Genomic DNA, 16,013 nt, shown 5'->3' with positions numbered 1-16,013 from the left:
ATATGTTGAGTTCGGAACAGTTCATTGGGCTCTTTCTGTCAATGCTGGGAGAGGCTTTCCCAGGAGTTTGACCTATGATTGATCGTGTGATCGCTCAAACTTCTGACAAAACATGCATGGTGGTGATCAATGAAGCCACTTTATCAAGTCGTGAAATTATTCAATTTGTATATGGCAAATTTAAATATCAAGCATAAGTGGAACCTGTTTTCTCTCTCTCTCTCTCTCTCGTGATGTGCCTTGTAAATTCAATAGCTCTCCGTAAGGCAATTGCATATCTAGCATCTATATATGTTAGAGATGATTTGTTTCCCAATGTCGGACACTGGTTAGGATTAGAAACAGAAATAAATATCCGAAATTTAGTTAGCCTGATTAATTTCTTTATATATATAACTTGTGAGTAAAGTAGAGAAAAATCTCTAATCAGAACTTGAATTTTGCATGTAATCCCTACTCATAAAAAATTTTGTTTCCACCCCGTGCATGCAAAATTTTATTTGCTTCAACTCCCTCATGTAAATATTGTGACCTAATTGCCCCTCAGATTTTTTTGGTACAAAAAGTCCAAAAATGAGTATAATTTAAAGAAAATCTAGTATATTTCCTATCCAATTGAGTATCATTTAAAGAAAATCTAGTATATTCGAATATATTTTTAATTAAAATTGTCCTTCATATATTTTAGGTATAAATAGTCTAAAAATGAGTATAATTCCTATTAAATTCAGCATTTTAAACTGGAATCGAGTATATTTTCTATTAAATTGAGTATGACTTTTTTCCTATTTAATATAATTTATCCTAAATTCAGTACCATTTGAAAAAAATATAATTGAGTATCATTTAAAGAAAATCTAGTATATTTTACATCTAATTGAGTACTATTTAAAGAAAATCTAGTATATTTTCCATCCAATTGAGGTGGAAAAAGAATCGTACTCAATTTAATAGAAAATATACTAGATTATAGTTTAATGTACTGAATTTAAAAGGATTTATATTCATTTTTAGACTTTTTATATTTAAAATATCAGGGACAATTAGATAAATATATTAGATTAGGGATTGAAAAGAAAGATTTTTTTCAATGAGGAGTGCATGTAAAATTATATTTATCATGAGGACTGTATGTAAATTTTTCCATAACTTGTAGTTGTCTACAAACCGCTTCCATATTCATCATGCAAGATAAATGTGTAAAATTAGGACAGCTGGAGGTTCTAAAATCGCTGTTTGCCAATACGTGCAAAGTTATTAATGATAATAATGAGCCTTTGATAGTTTAATTTGATGTAGGTACCAACCAACATCTGATCACGAGATTGTCGACTCCTTTCATCTGTTACTTTACGTTTTCAGGGAATTAGAACGTACTGTTCTTAATTATATTCTTATTACAGTGTTGCTTTTCCTAAGGTGAAATGAACTAGAAACAGGATGGAATTGAATTAATGATGAAATGCAATGGAGCCACAACTGATATAATTGTTTCCATTTTTTTTTTATATTTGATGAGTGAACAGGAATAATTTTCACGTATGAAGTATTATAGTGTCAATTATTCTCATACAGTAATTCTGTAATTGTTAATTTGATTGTACGCCCCCTCTTAGGAGTAAAATGATTATTCTTTCTGTGTGAGTGTGTTAAAGGTGCGGCATTCATTCCATATGCACGACCGAACGGAGGGAATGCAACTTTCCATCAGGATGAACACTTGATTCAAATTGGTCAATCGTAATGTCAAATGGAATCGAACCCACAATGATGGTTGCATTTCTCGGTACCTTTACTCTCACCATAAGGCCATGAGTGTATATGTGTAATGTCCTCGCGAGTGCCAGTTGGTGACAGATATACTATAATAAGGTAAGAAATCAATGAGTGCATGTTTTTAGAAAAAAAACTCTTATTCTCTAGCCAAATGTTAAATTTGATGATTGATTATAAGTTGATCTTATAATTTATCTTTTTGATATAACATAGAAATGGACTATGAGAGAGGTAAGTGTAATTATCTTTTGCAATAATGAGTGTATGTTTGATGCATCCAGGACAATGGTGAAATGGTTAAGTCATCCAATAGAAAATCAAGCGATGTAGGGTTCGAGTCTCAACTACGGCTGAAGTCTAGTTAGGTTGATAACTGGCACAAAAGACCATATATGTTGATATTTGACAGAAAGTCCAATTGAGTTTGTAGGACTTGATAATTAGCTGAAATTCAAATGGAACATTGGACAGGAAGATTTGGTGGGTCAAGAGTTAAGTAAGTCTGTAAAGGGTAAGTGAGGTAAGTAACTGGAGGACCAAACAATCTTGAGACTGTCAAAATATTTATTTTTCATATTATACTTATTGATCTAACTCTATAGTGTAGGAAAGTGAAAGCTAAAGAAAGGGTTTCCATGTGCCCGGAGAGGGTCCAGGCGCCCTGAGCGAATCCAGGTGCCTGGATTGCCGAAACCCAGCCACTCATGTAGATGAGTTGGAGTACTCTGACTGGCCGGCACACGTCAGCGTCCAGACACCTGGAGCCCCAGGCGCCTGGAGCTAGTCCAGACGCCTGGGGCTAGTCTAGGTGCTAGAGAGTGGATAGAGACTACTGGATTGAGCTTCATCGAGGTGCAGTCACGTCGATGATCTAGGCACTGGGGGTGGTTCATGCGCTCAGAGGTGGATGTTCCAGTGATGAAGTAGGATCATATAGGCCTTAGTCCAGGCGCTCAGGGGTAGTCCAGGTGCCCGAAAATACTTATAAAAGGAGCATTCGTCCAGCCTTCAAAGTATGATTTTTTTTACGCTCATTCTTGACTGTCTGACTGCTCCATCTTCGCGTTACTGCTATGCTACCACTCGACTACGTCCGCCCGCTGCCGACAAATCAACACCAACACACGAGCACATCTATTTTGACATCTTTATGTTGGTAACTACTTTTTATTGTGTTTACTTTATATACTTGCAAAAAGAAAGTGTTGGGTGTTACATTTTCCTTGTACTTTGTATATTAATTTACGACCTGATAGTGGTTTACCCGTCGATAGGGTAGAGTAGGAGTCATTGAAAGCTCCAAACCAAGTAAAAATTGATCATGCTCTATTTTTCACTTTTATACTTAGCTTTATTCCACTCGTACACAGTTTAAAAAGTCGAAAAAGAATGATTTTAAGAATCACCTTATTCACCTCCTCCTCTCACGTGCATCGATCCTACATTTTCTTCTAGTGAGAAGTGGGTCTAAGAATACTGACAATTTGGATGGACTTCCATAAGTGCTTCTCGATTTATCCTTGTGGCTAGTGGGAAACTTATGTGAGTTGAGTTAGTCACCTTCAGGAGTAGTCGATTCAAAGAGTTGATACCTGTATTACCAAAAAAAAGGTATGTTTGATGTTCCCACGAGCGTAATCAAGTTGTACTTGAGTGGTAGATTATATTGTCACATGAGAATAGGAATCAAATCTTTAAATTGTTTCAATCCCTAGAGGAATAAAATCCTTTTTACCAAAAGAGGTTATTCAGTTATCATAATTTACTCTATTCATCTCGTTGTGAGGCCAACAGTGAGTAGCATTGAGAGGAGGAGGGGGGAGGGTCATCTTTTGCCACATGAGTGTATGTTTGAAGACTACTCCCAAGGCTGGGTGTAGTGATAAGCAAAGACGGGCCATGTAAGGTCTGTCTTGTGTTATAGCCCACCCTTACATGGCTTCATCTACATGTGAAAGCTGGAGGAGTTAGGAATTTAAATTAGTAAATAATAACTAAATAATAGATGTTGAATTCTAATATTATATCATTCATTAAAATTAATTTTTTATTTTTTATAATTATTTTATTCTTAACTATTAATCAAATATCGTACAACAATAACAACTAAGTCTTGATCTACTAGGTGGAGTTGATTATATATATAGATCATTTTATGTCATTGGACTCTACCCCATACTATATCATCATCTATACTTTCTCTCAATTTAGCTATTCTATAAATGTCTCTTTTCTCTTCCTTTGTATTCAATTTTTGATATAACTATTTAAAAGTTTTATTTTTTACTTTATTCACTACTTTCTTAAATTGTCTTGGCTATTATATATATATTTTTAAAGTTTTTCTCATTCTTACAAATATATAATTTCTTATAAGTTGTCCGTTTGTCTTTCACTTTCTCTTGTACTTTCTCATTCTGCTACCAAGATTCCTTACATAGTGGTGCATGTCCTTTTGACTCATTGAGTACACTCTTAGCTACTATTTTTAACTTTGACATCATCTTATCTCATGTCGTATTAGAGTTACTGTATATTTCACCTAATGCTTGTATTTGTATCTTCTCCTTATATATATTTTGCTTCCTATTCTTTAACTTTTACTATTTAATTCTAGCAGTCATATATATTTTCTTTCAATTGATACTACGCTTAAGACATATATCTAAGACTACTAATGTATGTTGGGTAGTTAATCTTTCTTAAGGGATAATCTTATAATATTTACAAATCTTTCTATTTCTCTTCCCAACTAAAAGAAAGTCAATTAGTGATTTATTATTCCTACTTTTGAACGTGACCAAGTATTCTTCTCTTTCTTAAAATACGTATTAGTTAATATAAGGTCATATACTATCACAAAATCTAATATAGTTTTCCCCTCTTCATTTCTAGTTCTAAACTTATAACCCCCATGTACCCTTTCATATTCATCATTTTTCACTCCGACATGCCTATTTAGATTATCTCATATTAAAATCATTTCATGTGGTGGAATATTTTATAAAACTTTATTTAGGTCGTCTTAAATCCTTGATTTGATTGTTTCATTTAATCCTACTTATGGTATATATCCTAATTATGTTCATAGTTTTTTCGCCACTATTATCTTAAGGACTATAATTCTATCCTATTTTCTAACTACTCTTACAACTTCATCTTTTAATGAACTATCTACAATAATACCCACTCCATTTATTGTTTCACTCTTTTCTGTGTACCGTAACTTAAAACTTAAGTTCTCTATCATCTTATCTTTTTGCCTACTCATTTTGCTCTCTTGTACACATAAAATATTAATTCTTTTCATAATCATCGCATCTACTATCTCTAATGATTTACTAATGAGAGTTTCTATATTCCATCTACTAAATCTTAGATTATTAGTTTATGGTTTAGAATTGGTCTAAATCTAGATTAATTTGGACTTGATTTGGCCCAGTTATGACAAAAATAAATTTAATTGGGTTAAATTGATTTAATTTATTTAAAATGAATTAGAGATTTTGTAAGAAAACTTATTGTCTCCTTTTTTGTATTTTCTTCCACATATGGAGTCTCGTTCCCACCGTGTCACATGCAAGTCTCCTCTCAAGGCCCCTCCATGGCCAGGCCATCTCTCTCGGAGGCATAGTCATCGACATGGCCATCCTCAGCTATGAGTACCAAGACTAGATCGACGTGCCCTCCACGTTGCATAATATTATGAGTTACATTTTTGCCAGAGGCAAACAGTTATGGATTGAAGTCTTATGCGAGATGCTAGAGCATGATCTTGTGCCGCACTTGCGAATCTACGACCTCTACCTCACCGTCAGTGACACTCTCTAACACCTTGTTTGCGGCCAGGCCTTCCGCCACAACCTCTAAATTTGTAGCATCTACGAATTAGATATCATTACCAATAAATTAATTTAATAATTTCATAAATAATGAAAAAAATCATTCAATAAAATTTTAAAATTCGCTGAAATCTAGGGGAAAAAACGAGATGATACCATGCTCACACGAAGTGAACTCGGACCTCTTGGCGGGCTCGACCAACTCAAGATAGTCTAGGCCAGCTCTCATTCCTGGATTCTGTTGGTGCAATTGACCTTTATGGTTTCAATGTTTGATAATGCATCTAAGTCTGGTCAGTTTGACCAAGAGTTAATCTAAACATGACTTGATGTTTGGAAGAGAGTAATCTAGTCAGGACTAGATGACTAGCAAGGGTAAGTCCTAACCAAAGGATAAGCAAATGAGAAGTCCTATCTAGAGGTTAGGCAAGTGGAAGTCCTGGTGAGTGAAGCCAAGCTCTAGTGAGTAAAGTTATATAGTGGAAGTCCTAGTGAGTGAAGTCAGACCCTAGTGAGTGAAGCTTGGATGTGGAAGTCATGATGAGTGAAGTCGGACCCTAGTGAGTGAAGCTAGACGGTGGAAGTCCTGGTGAGTGAAGCCGGGCCCTAGTGAGTGAAGATTGGTGGAGGAAGTCCTGATAAATGAAACCAGGCAATGGAAGTCCTAGTGAGTGAAGCTAGACAACCCTAGAAAGGTAACCCTAGGTAATGTGTGACCGATTGGTTTCCGGTCGACGACGCGTGGTCGACCAGGCCAGCGAATCCTGAAATATGTTGACACTGTTTTACTTTACTATTTTATCTATTGTACTAACCAGTGTGCAAGAGTTGACAGGTCTGAGGGAGACTAGCTAGGTCAACGAGTCGACTGGATAGCTGACACGAAGTCTAGATAGGTCGACGGACTGACCGTATGTCTGACAAAATAGTAAGTTAAGGTAAGTCACTGGAGAACAGTGACCAAGTGAGGGCGCGTCCCGATTGAAGGGACAGTAGACATCGGTCCAATTTAGGTCTATTTGGGATCCTTAAACTGAAATCTTGACTAGTTCTTGATCCTTGGGGGACAAGAACTAATTACTGCTATTTATTATTATTAAATTATCCTAATACTTGTTTTGCAGGGTATTTTGAACTAATGTTGTTTTACAGGGCAAGGAGGAGAAAGTTGCCTTCGGATGAACAGTGTCCGAAGGCGCCTTTAAGCAGTGAAGGCGCCTTCGTACTGTTCATAGAAGGCGCCTTCCATGGCTATGGAAGGTGCCTTCCGCAGGATAAATTTTGGTCGAAGTTGCGGATAAGTGTCAGGCAGTTCGGAATCCATTTTGCCTCATTGGAGGCACCTTCCATGGCTATGGAAGGCGCCTTCCATGCCTTTTATAAGGCTATCTCGAGAAGGCATTGCACAACAATTGAAATACAAGCTTCTACATGTCCGATTGAGGTTCTGACTACTTCGGCCTCCTGCTGTGACCCTGTTACGACGCTGTTGCGCTCGACTACTGTCGAGGAACTGACCGATACCGAGCCAAAACTAACAATCTTTGAAGGTGTTGGATAACGAGTTGTAATTAAGTTTTAATTATTTGCAATAGGACAAGTGTAGGGTGTTGCACTTGTTCCTTTTTTTTTTCTGTACTCGATTCTCTCTTCCTGAGGTACCGGAAGAGGTTTATAGTGATTTACCGATCGATAGGTCCACGGGACCTGGGTCTTGGAGTAGGAGTCGCTGAAGACTTCGAACCAAGTAAATCGATCGTGTCTTCTGGTGTTCGCTTTCTTAATTTCTGTTGTATTCTTACTTTGATCTTAAAAATGAAAAGATGAATTTTTGAAAACTACATAATTCACTCTTTCTCTCACGTGCGATCGATCCAACAGATCCATCCCTAATGGCAAAAGGTAAGACGTATTTACTAAGCAATTAGGGTTTAATTTTTACATAGGATGCACTTACGAAGATTGAAATATTGGTGAAGTTAGGGCGCTATGTTAAGAGCTTCCTTGCTTCATGAGTAATAAGATCTTGATACTTCATATAATAAAATGAGTGCATGTTTGTTGAAAGGGAATGAAATGAAATGGAATCAAACAACTATAAATGGAATCATCTATTAGCATCTAAATATTTATGGTTCGATCCTACAACACATTTGTAATTGATTTTTCTCGGCAACGACTAAAAATTTGTTCATCCCAAATTAGATATTAGCTAGTTCATCATCAATTATATTCCTCTATGCCCTTCTAGCTCAATTTCTCGTACCTTTCCTCTCCCCTATCCCGAGGCCCTTTTAGTTTGCTCAATATGTTCAGCCAATCCAATTTGACTAGCTTGGCAGGCCTACAATTGGGCTTGACTAATTTGCCCAACCTTCTAGATTCTTTAGTTGATATATTGACCTGCCAAACTCATTTTTGTAGGACCACCTTATTTGAAATTTAAATTTTTTAAGTTATAATAATATAATTAGTAGTGGTGGGATTAGGGTCAGTTAAAACTGAACCGATCGAACCGAATAAATCGAAAATTAAATAAATTGAATTTTTTTTCAACCAATCGAACCGGCCGAATTCTCTAAAAAATTGAACCGACCGAACCGATAAAAGATCGGTTAATTCGATTTTTGACCGAATTAACCAAATTTTAAACTTATTTGATTTTAATTAAAAAAAAAGAAGATATTTTATTTTATTTATTATATTTTTAAATATAAAAACTAATAAATATTTTTATTCGGTTTATTTGGTTTAACCGAATTATAAAACTTAAAATCGAAACCAAACCAAATTTATTGAAAATCGAATTAACCGAATCAAATTCCTAAATTCGATCGGTTCAGTTCGGATAATTCAGTTTTATCGAATTTTTGTTCACTCCTAGGTGGGATAAGGTATTCCACCTCTTAAACTATGGAATCAGTTAAATAAAATGGCTAATTCCTTGACATGATTATGTCACCCCTCAACTTTTGCATGCAAATATGCAATTATACAAGTGAAATTATGGAACAAATTAAATGTAACTTTTCCTTCACTTCCCCCTTATCAAACTAGAGAATCACCCTCCTGACATGTTCACCTGTTATGTCCACTTCACTTGTTCGACGACGTAGCTCATTATGCCACTTGCTCTGTTTAGTATACCCATCTTATTTATCTTTGTTTACAATTTTGAATGATAAAATAATACTCATATTTATGTGCGGTATAAAGAAAAAGAAGATTTAACTATGAAACTGTACATGTGTGTGTGCCTAGACTAGAGATCTCCCTCCCCCACACTGCGTGCATCATTGTTCTGGCGAAGTTTAACTTTTAAGGAGCAAGGCTTAATGAATTTGATGCCTCATTAAACTTTATATGTAGCCATGTCGGTTGGTCATTCTTATGGATCAAAAGATAAAAAAAAAAAAAAAAAAAAAAAAAAAGGCGCCTAGGCATGCACTCGATCGATGTGAAATCCTTGAAGGATCTATGTTACATCAATTCCCCCCCTCAGACACAAAAGTTGTCGGTCGTCAGTAGTTGATACTGATGCTCAGCAAATGAGAGAGAGGTTCCAAGAAATATAAGTGGATCATGTCCTTTGTCCTTCGTTGGAAATCTAGATCTGTCACAATGCTCGATTCCAACTTACATTTTTCACACTAATTAAGCTGCTACTGCACATAAAGCTATCTATCAACTGATCTGCCCGCCCTTGAAATCAACCTCCCAATGATTATTGTTTCCGAATCGCATCATGCATGTCACAGTCTGGTGGAGGCTTGACGTGATAGAATACCTCTCTCACACATGACCCATCCTGGTAAAGCTGCATTGTATCATGAGCTAGGGAATGAATGTTTTCAGCCTCGATCGCTCGATCGATCGATCTGTTTGGTAGGGTAAAGCAAGGCTAGTTCTTGAAGGAACGTCTGGAATCGGACATACATATATAGTTGGATAATTGAATGAGAAAGGCCAGGGGTAGGGTGGGTAAAACTTTGCGTCTCTGACTAGTTCCCTTTTTGACTAGCGAGCCATGGGTTGTCCTGGCCTGGACCAGTTCTCAACTCCGATGTGAGGTGAGGTGAGGTGCATGATTCTTCCCTTTTTGCACTAGTTTTAACTGCGGACAGGTCGAATTTTTTAGCGCCTCAGGAGGAGAATCTACTCTACAGTCTACTCTATTATTGGCCAGTGGGGGGCCGATCGATTAGATCAACTTTGTTACTGTTAATGAATTTAGATTGTCAATACTTGGATGGATCAGACAGTGAAGGGAAATAACAGAAAAATACATACAAGTGATCCGTGGTGATATATATACATGTAAGTAACAACACACACTTGATTGGTGTGTGTGTGCGTGTGAACTAGCACACCTGGCAACCATATTTAAAAATCCAACCAACAGATGAATCTTCATCTGTGGAATACCTTAGAATATAAGGTGTCTAAATTTTTTATTACATTTTTTTTATCTTTATCTCTTGATGAGCTATATAAATATAGTTTGTATCATTATTTTTTAATATAGAAAATATATTTTTTTAATATCTTTTACATGGTATTAAAACCTCAGGTCTACGCCTCAAGCCTAACCCTAGCCATGCCTAGTCGTCGTAGCTGTCGTTGTCGCCTACCCTCTCTCTCAAGCAGTTGCTTTTATTGTTGCACTTGTAACTGCACTCATCTCCTTCAATGTTGTTGTTCATACGTCCTTGAAGTTGACTTCTTCCAACTATCTCTCATGGCATCTACAGTTTACGACCCTCCTTACTAGTCATGATCTGTTTGGCTTTATTGATGGTTCTCACTCTTGTCTGAACAAACTACATATTGTCGACGGTGCTCAGGCTCGTAATATTGCATATCATGCCTAGGTCTGCCAAGATCAACTCATACTGAATATTATTATTGGATTTCTTTCTGCATCCTTAATTCCACTTATTGCTGCTACTCGCATATCTTGTGATACATGGAACCCTCTTGCTCTTACTTATGACACGTCCTCCCATGGTTGCATTACACAACTTCACAATCTAGTCAAAGACTCTTAATCTATCACTGGATTTATGCAGTTTATCAAATCTAAGTCTGATGAACTGACTCTCTTGACATTGAAGATCTCACCATCAAAGTTCTTCATGGTCTTGATGATGACTATAAGGAACTCGCAAATGTCATTCAAGCCCGTGACACTCAATCTTGTTTGAGGACCTCCATGAGAAGTTCCTCAATCATGAAGCTCATCTTGCCGCTCTTAAGGATACACAAATCACTCTTTTGGCAACTATCCACCCTATTTTTCGATCGACTGCCTCCTCACGCCAACTGCCTTATCCACCTGCAATAGGTCATCCACTCAACGGTGCTCATCCCATTGGTCCTTGGTCCTCCCAATCGCAGCAACAACCGCACTCTCTAGCGGAGGGTCAGCATGTCTCACGCCCATATCTTGGATGTTATAAGTTGTGCAGTCGTCAAGGTCATTCTACTCGGCACTGCCCTGTTTTTTCATATCAACTCGCTTCTACTCCTGTGCCTCCCACTAGCTTGTCTCATGTTGTCTATAGACCTCCTGCTTCGTCAGCTACTGCCTACTCTATGACATCACCCTCTTCGTCAGATGGATGCAAATAATGCATTTCTTCAGGGTCAGTTGGATGACTGTGTTTATATGACTCAACTACTAGGGTTTGTTGACTCTAATTTTCCATCTTATATCTACAAGTTGAACAAAGCAATTTATGGTCTTAAGCGGACACCATGCGCCTGATACACTGCACTTCATCATTTTTTAATTAGTCTTGGCTTCACGATCTCTCTTGCTGATACATGGTTATTTAGTTTCTATTTTAGAGATATCATTATGTATCTACTTGTCTATGTTGATGATATAATTCTCACAGGGAATAATGCTGGTGCCCTTTAAAGATTCATCAATCAGTTGGGTGCTTGGTTCTCTATCAAAATGTGGGAACCTTATCTTATTTTCTAAGTGTTGGAGTTGTTTCCTCTCCAGGGGAGGGGGCCTTTGTCTCTCTCAGAAAAATTATCTTCTTGATATTCTTACCAAAACCAACATGGCAAACTCGAAACCTGTTCAAATGCCTATTGTCACGTCCACATCTCTACACCTCTCTGATGGCTCCCCTCCCACGGATGCTACTTTGTATCGCCAAACAGTTGGTAGTCTGTAATATTTCTCTTTTACTCAATTGGATATTATCTTTGTTGTTAACAAACTGTCTCAGTTTATATATGCTCTCTCATTTCTCCACTGGGGGCTATTAAGCATCTGTTGTGCTATCGTAATGGTACACGCTCTTATAGTTTGATTCTTCGATAACACTCCTCTCCCTCTTTGCATGCTTACTGTGATACAGATTAGGTTAGTGATATTGATGATCGCACATCCACGGTGCTTATATTATGTTCCCGGGTTCCAACCCAATTTTCTGGAGCTCCAAAAAGCAGGGTTCTATTGCTCGCTCATCTACTGAAGCTAAATATCGTGACCTTACCTTTACTACTGCGGAACTACAATGAGTTCGATCTATTCTTGATGAACTGAGTGTGGATACTGAGACCTCACAGCCTTTATCAATTGCGATAACACTGGAGCTATTTATCTCTGTGCAGATCCTTTATTTCACTCACACATGAAGCACATTGCTTTGGATTATCATTTTGTTCACGACCTGATTCAGAGTAGTAAAGTTCGTGACTCTCATGTCTCATCGTCTGACCAATTAGTTGATGTTTTGATAAAATCATTTCCTAGTGCTCGACTTCGTCTTCTCTATTCCAAGATTAGTGTAGTGTCTCTATAAACCCATCATCTTAAGAGGGTATATTAGGATATTTTAGAATGTATGATACATAAATTTTTTATATATGTTTCTCTTTATCTTTATTTTTACAACGTATATAAATATCATTATTCTTGAATATACAAACTATTTCAATACTTTTTACAATCCCATCTCTCTCCGCTGATCTGATTGAATCAGATTCCGTTTCTATCAGGCTGATTTGACTGATAGTCTTCGAGTTAATCTAACACAGACCAGACCAAACCAGAACAGAGGGTCCAAAATTAAGATGGCGAGTAGGACACAGCAGCGAGCGAGGGCTAGCTAGCTTGATCTTCCAACATCCATCCATCCATGTTTCAACATCTAGCGAGAACTCAAGGGGGTCCTTTCCTCGGCCAAAACATGTTGTCAGAGGTGTGTTGGTGGGTCGGACCACTCAGCTAGCTCCTCCTCCAGCCACCACAAGATGAGATCTCAAAGGACATTGGGATGGACCAACTATTATGAATCGAATCGCGAACAAATCCATCGGGTGGTGGTGTGGTTTAATAAGGAAGGTTGGAGACTTGATACTTAAGAACCTAACACACCGAGTCGTCAATTTTTATGTACGTACTAATGGACACTACGCCTACTCGGGTCGGGGAGCCTGCCTAAAAATGGTCCAACACTTGATTCATGATTTGATTTTCTTACACGTCATGACAACACCATTCTGCAAATGTTGTACCCAGTCATCATAATTGGTTGGACTTTATCTGAATATTGATTAATTCAAAAGCTGCTAATTTTTTTTTTAACAAAAAAAACTACTCTACGCACTAGCTACCTCTCTCTAGCTCTCGATTCAACTGCGTATATAATCGATTACTTTTACTTCTCCAAGCGCATGTAAAAACATTCAATGTCGCTCCTAAATATTATCTAAATTGTATTTTGAACTATATAATAATTTATTTTTTTTCCGGAAACAAACGATTGGTCGCTACCCCATAGACAATTAATACTAATTATGTACTTGTATCATCATTTTTAAAGTACTGTATTTTACCAAACTATCTATGTACATTATTCACAGTAGTCATACTATTATTCATCGTTTAATTTTATTTGTCGGTAATAAAGAAGAAAAAAAACACAAAAAAAGAAGAGAATTAAGTGGAGAGGAGATGCACCTATTTAGATCATTAAGAGTATCATTATCACATAGGAGTCATGCTAGATTATTTATTGGTGTAATCATCTTCGGATTAAAGTTAACTAATTTGACTAAGTTTGGATTAGTCTGAACTTGAATTTCGATATTTGATAATATATGATAGAGAAGTCAAGTAGATCAAAGGAAAATCAAATATTTGATCGAGAAAATCATAACCGGGGGTTAGATAAGGCAACAAGAAGTCCTAGCAAGGTTAAGCAGTGGAAGACCTAGTTGGAAACTAGACAATAGAAGTCCCAATAGGACTAGACAGTGGAAAATCTAGTTGGGAACTAGACAATGGAAGTCATAATGAGGCTAAATAAGGGAAAAATCCAAATGAGTTAAGGAGGATCATACACTTGGTGAGGAAAATCCAAGTGGGTCAAAGAGGACTGGACACTTGACAAAAAAGCCCTGGTAGGTAAAGATTGACCAAATGCTATGCAATAGAAAGTCCCAACAGGTTATAGACAACTGAATGTTGGGCAATAGAAGTTCTGGTAGGTCGAGGTCAATCGTATACCAGGCAAGATGTGATTTCAATCTCGGAAAGACTAAAATTAGGGTTAGTATTCGATTAGTGGGCTTTATCGATCGATTAGCAAACCTTAAACCCAAACTCTCGGGTTTGCTGCTCGAATCGATTGGCATAATCTATCGAGCAGTGTCAATCAATTGGTGTGGATCACCAATCAATTAGGAGTTTCTTTGCGAGAGCACAGTAGACCTTGGAATCAATTCAGGAATTATTTGAATCCTAAGGCAATCGATTGACCTAAGTTCACAAGGGAACAAAAGGGTACTGAATAGATTTGGGCAATTGATTTAGCAAAAGTCAATTGATTGGCTATATTTTTGTGAAAGAACAGAAGACTTTAGAATTGATTGGATCAATCAATTAAAAGCCTTCAATCAATTAGTATGATTCACCAATCGATTGGTCTAGCAAAAAATAATCGTTCTGCAAGTTTTGAATGGTCAATCTGACATGACAATCAATTAGGATAAGGCCAATCGATTGAGAGATATTTTTCGGCCCTAAAGGAACCCTAGAAAAAGGGTTCTCATGGACATTTTGTGATGTCAATTTTGGAGAGTTTTGGAACAAAGTGTTATTGTATTTCCATCTGCCAAAAGGCAATCCAAAGCAAGAAAATGTTGGAGTTGTAAGGTTGCAAACAAAGTCTCATATTAAAAACATATGTGAAAAATCATATAGTTATAAGGAAAATATATCTCCATTGGTATTAGACCTTTTAGGTCAAACTCAAAAATAAAACTATGAGAACTCAGATCCAAACTGGACAATATCATACCATTGTAGAGATATTCAAATTCCTTCGGTCCTAGTAATTGGTATCAGAGCTCAGACTGTAGAAGGTCTAATCGTTGACTGTGCATAAGAGGTATGTTTAATTGAACCGTGTGAGTAGAATATTCACCTCGAACAAATGTGTGGAGGCACTCATGTCCAAATCAAGAGGAATGGACATTAGGTAGGAAGTCTTGGTGGATAAGCAGGCAGAGACGCCCTAGTTGCGGTTAGGTAAGGAAAACCTAGTAAGTTAGTAGGATTGAGGGACAAGAAAGTCCTAGTAGGTCATGAATGTTGGATTGGGTGGATCGGCTAGAGGGAGGTGAATAAACGACCTGCAAATCAAAATGCAATTTTTCTTGCTTTCTAACTTAGCAAGGGTACACAATTAATTTAAAAATAAATAACGTAAAAAAATAAATAAGTGACTCAAAGAATTTACTTGATTTACAACTGGGGAGGTTGCTAATCCAAGGTAATAAAGCACAAAGAAAACTCTTTCAACATAGGTCGAAGGCAGAGAGCCTCTTATATCAGTTGAACTCTCAGAAAGAAATACAGAAGTTATAGTATAGGTGTGTCTTTTACAACTGGCTTCAATACTCTATTTATAGCTCAACAGCCAATGTGATAATTTTGCTGACGTGGCAGTTCGGGCCGCCTCGAACAGTTGGAGGCGCTTCCAAGTGGATAAAAGTTTATCCATGCAAAGTTCAAAAAAACTGATATGGCGGCATCAGAGGTGCCTCAATTCACCAGAGGTGCCTCGGTTGTTGCTTACGTGGTTTCTCGCTCTTATACGCATCGCAATGATTCTGAGCATCGGAGGCGCATCCAGTTGATTTGAAGTGCCTCGGCTAATGTTCATCCAAGGTGCCTCCAATCAACTGAGGTACCTCATGTCACTTTCATGGTAGCTACTTTGTTGGGGGCATCTGAGGCACCTCAAGCAAACTGAGGTGCCTCGAGTCTTCATGGTCAATACCCGAGTTGACCATTTTCAGGTCCTGCTTGCTTAGTTAATCTCTAGTAATCCGAAGTTGAGCTCACCCAAATCCAATTCCGACCTT

The sequence above is a fragment of the Zingiber officinale genome, chromosome 7B, assembly GCF_018446385.1.
Source record: "Zingiber officinale cultivar Zhangliang chromosome 7B, Zo_v1.1, whole genome shotgun sequence".
NCBI classification, from domain to species: Eukaryota; Viridiplantae; Streptophyta; class Magnoliopsida; order Zingiberales; family Zingiberaceae; genus Zingiber; species Zingiber officinale.
The sequence above is the reverse complement of the archived record's forward strand: the minus strand, read 5'-3'. Positions refer to the sequence as shown.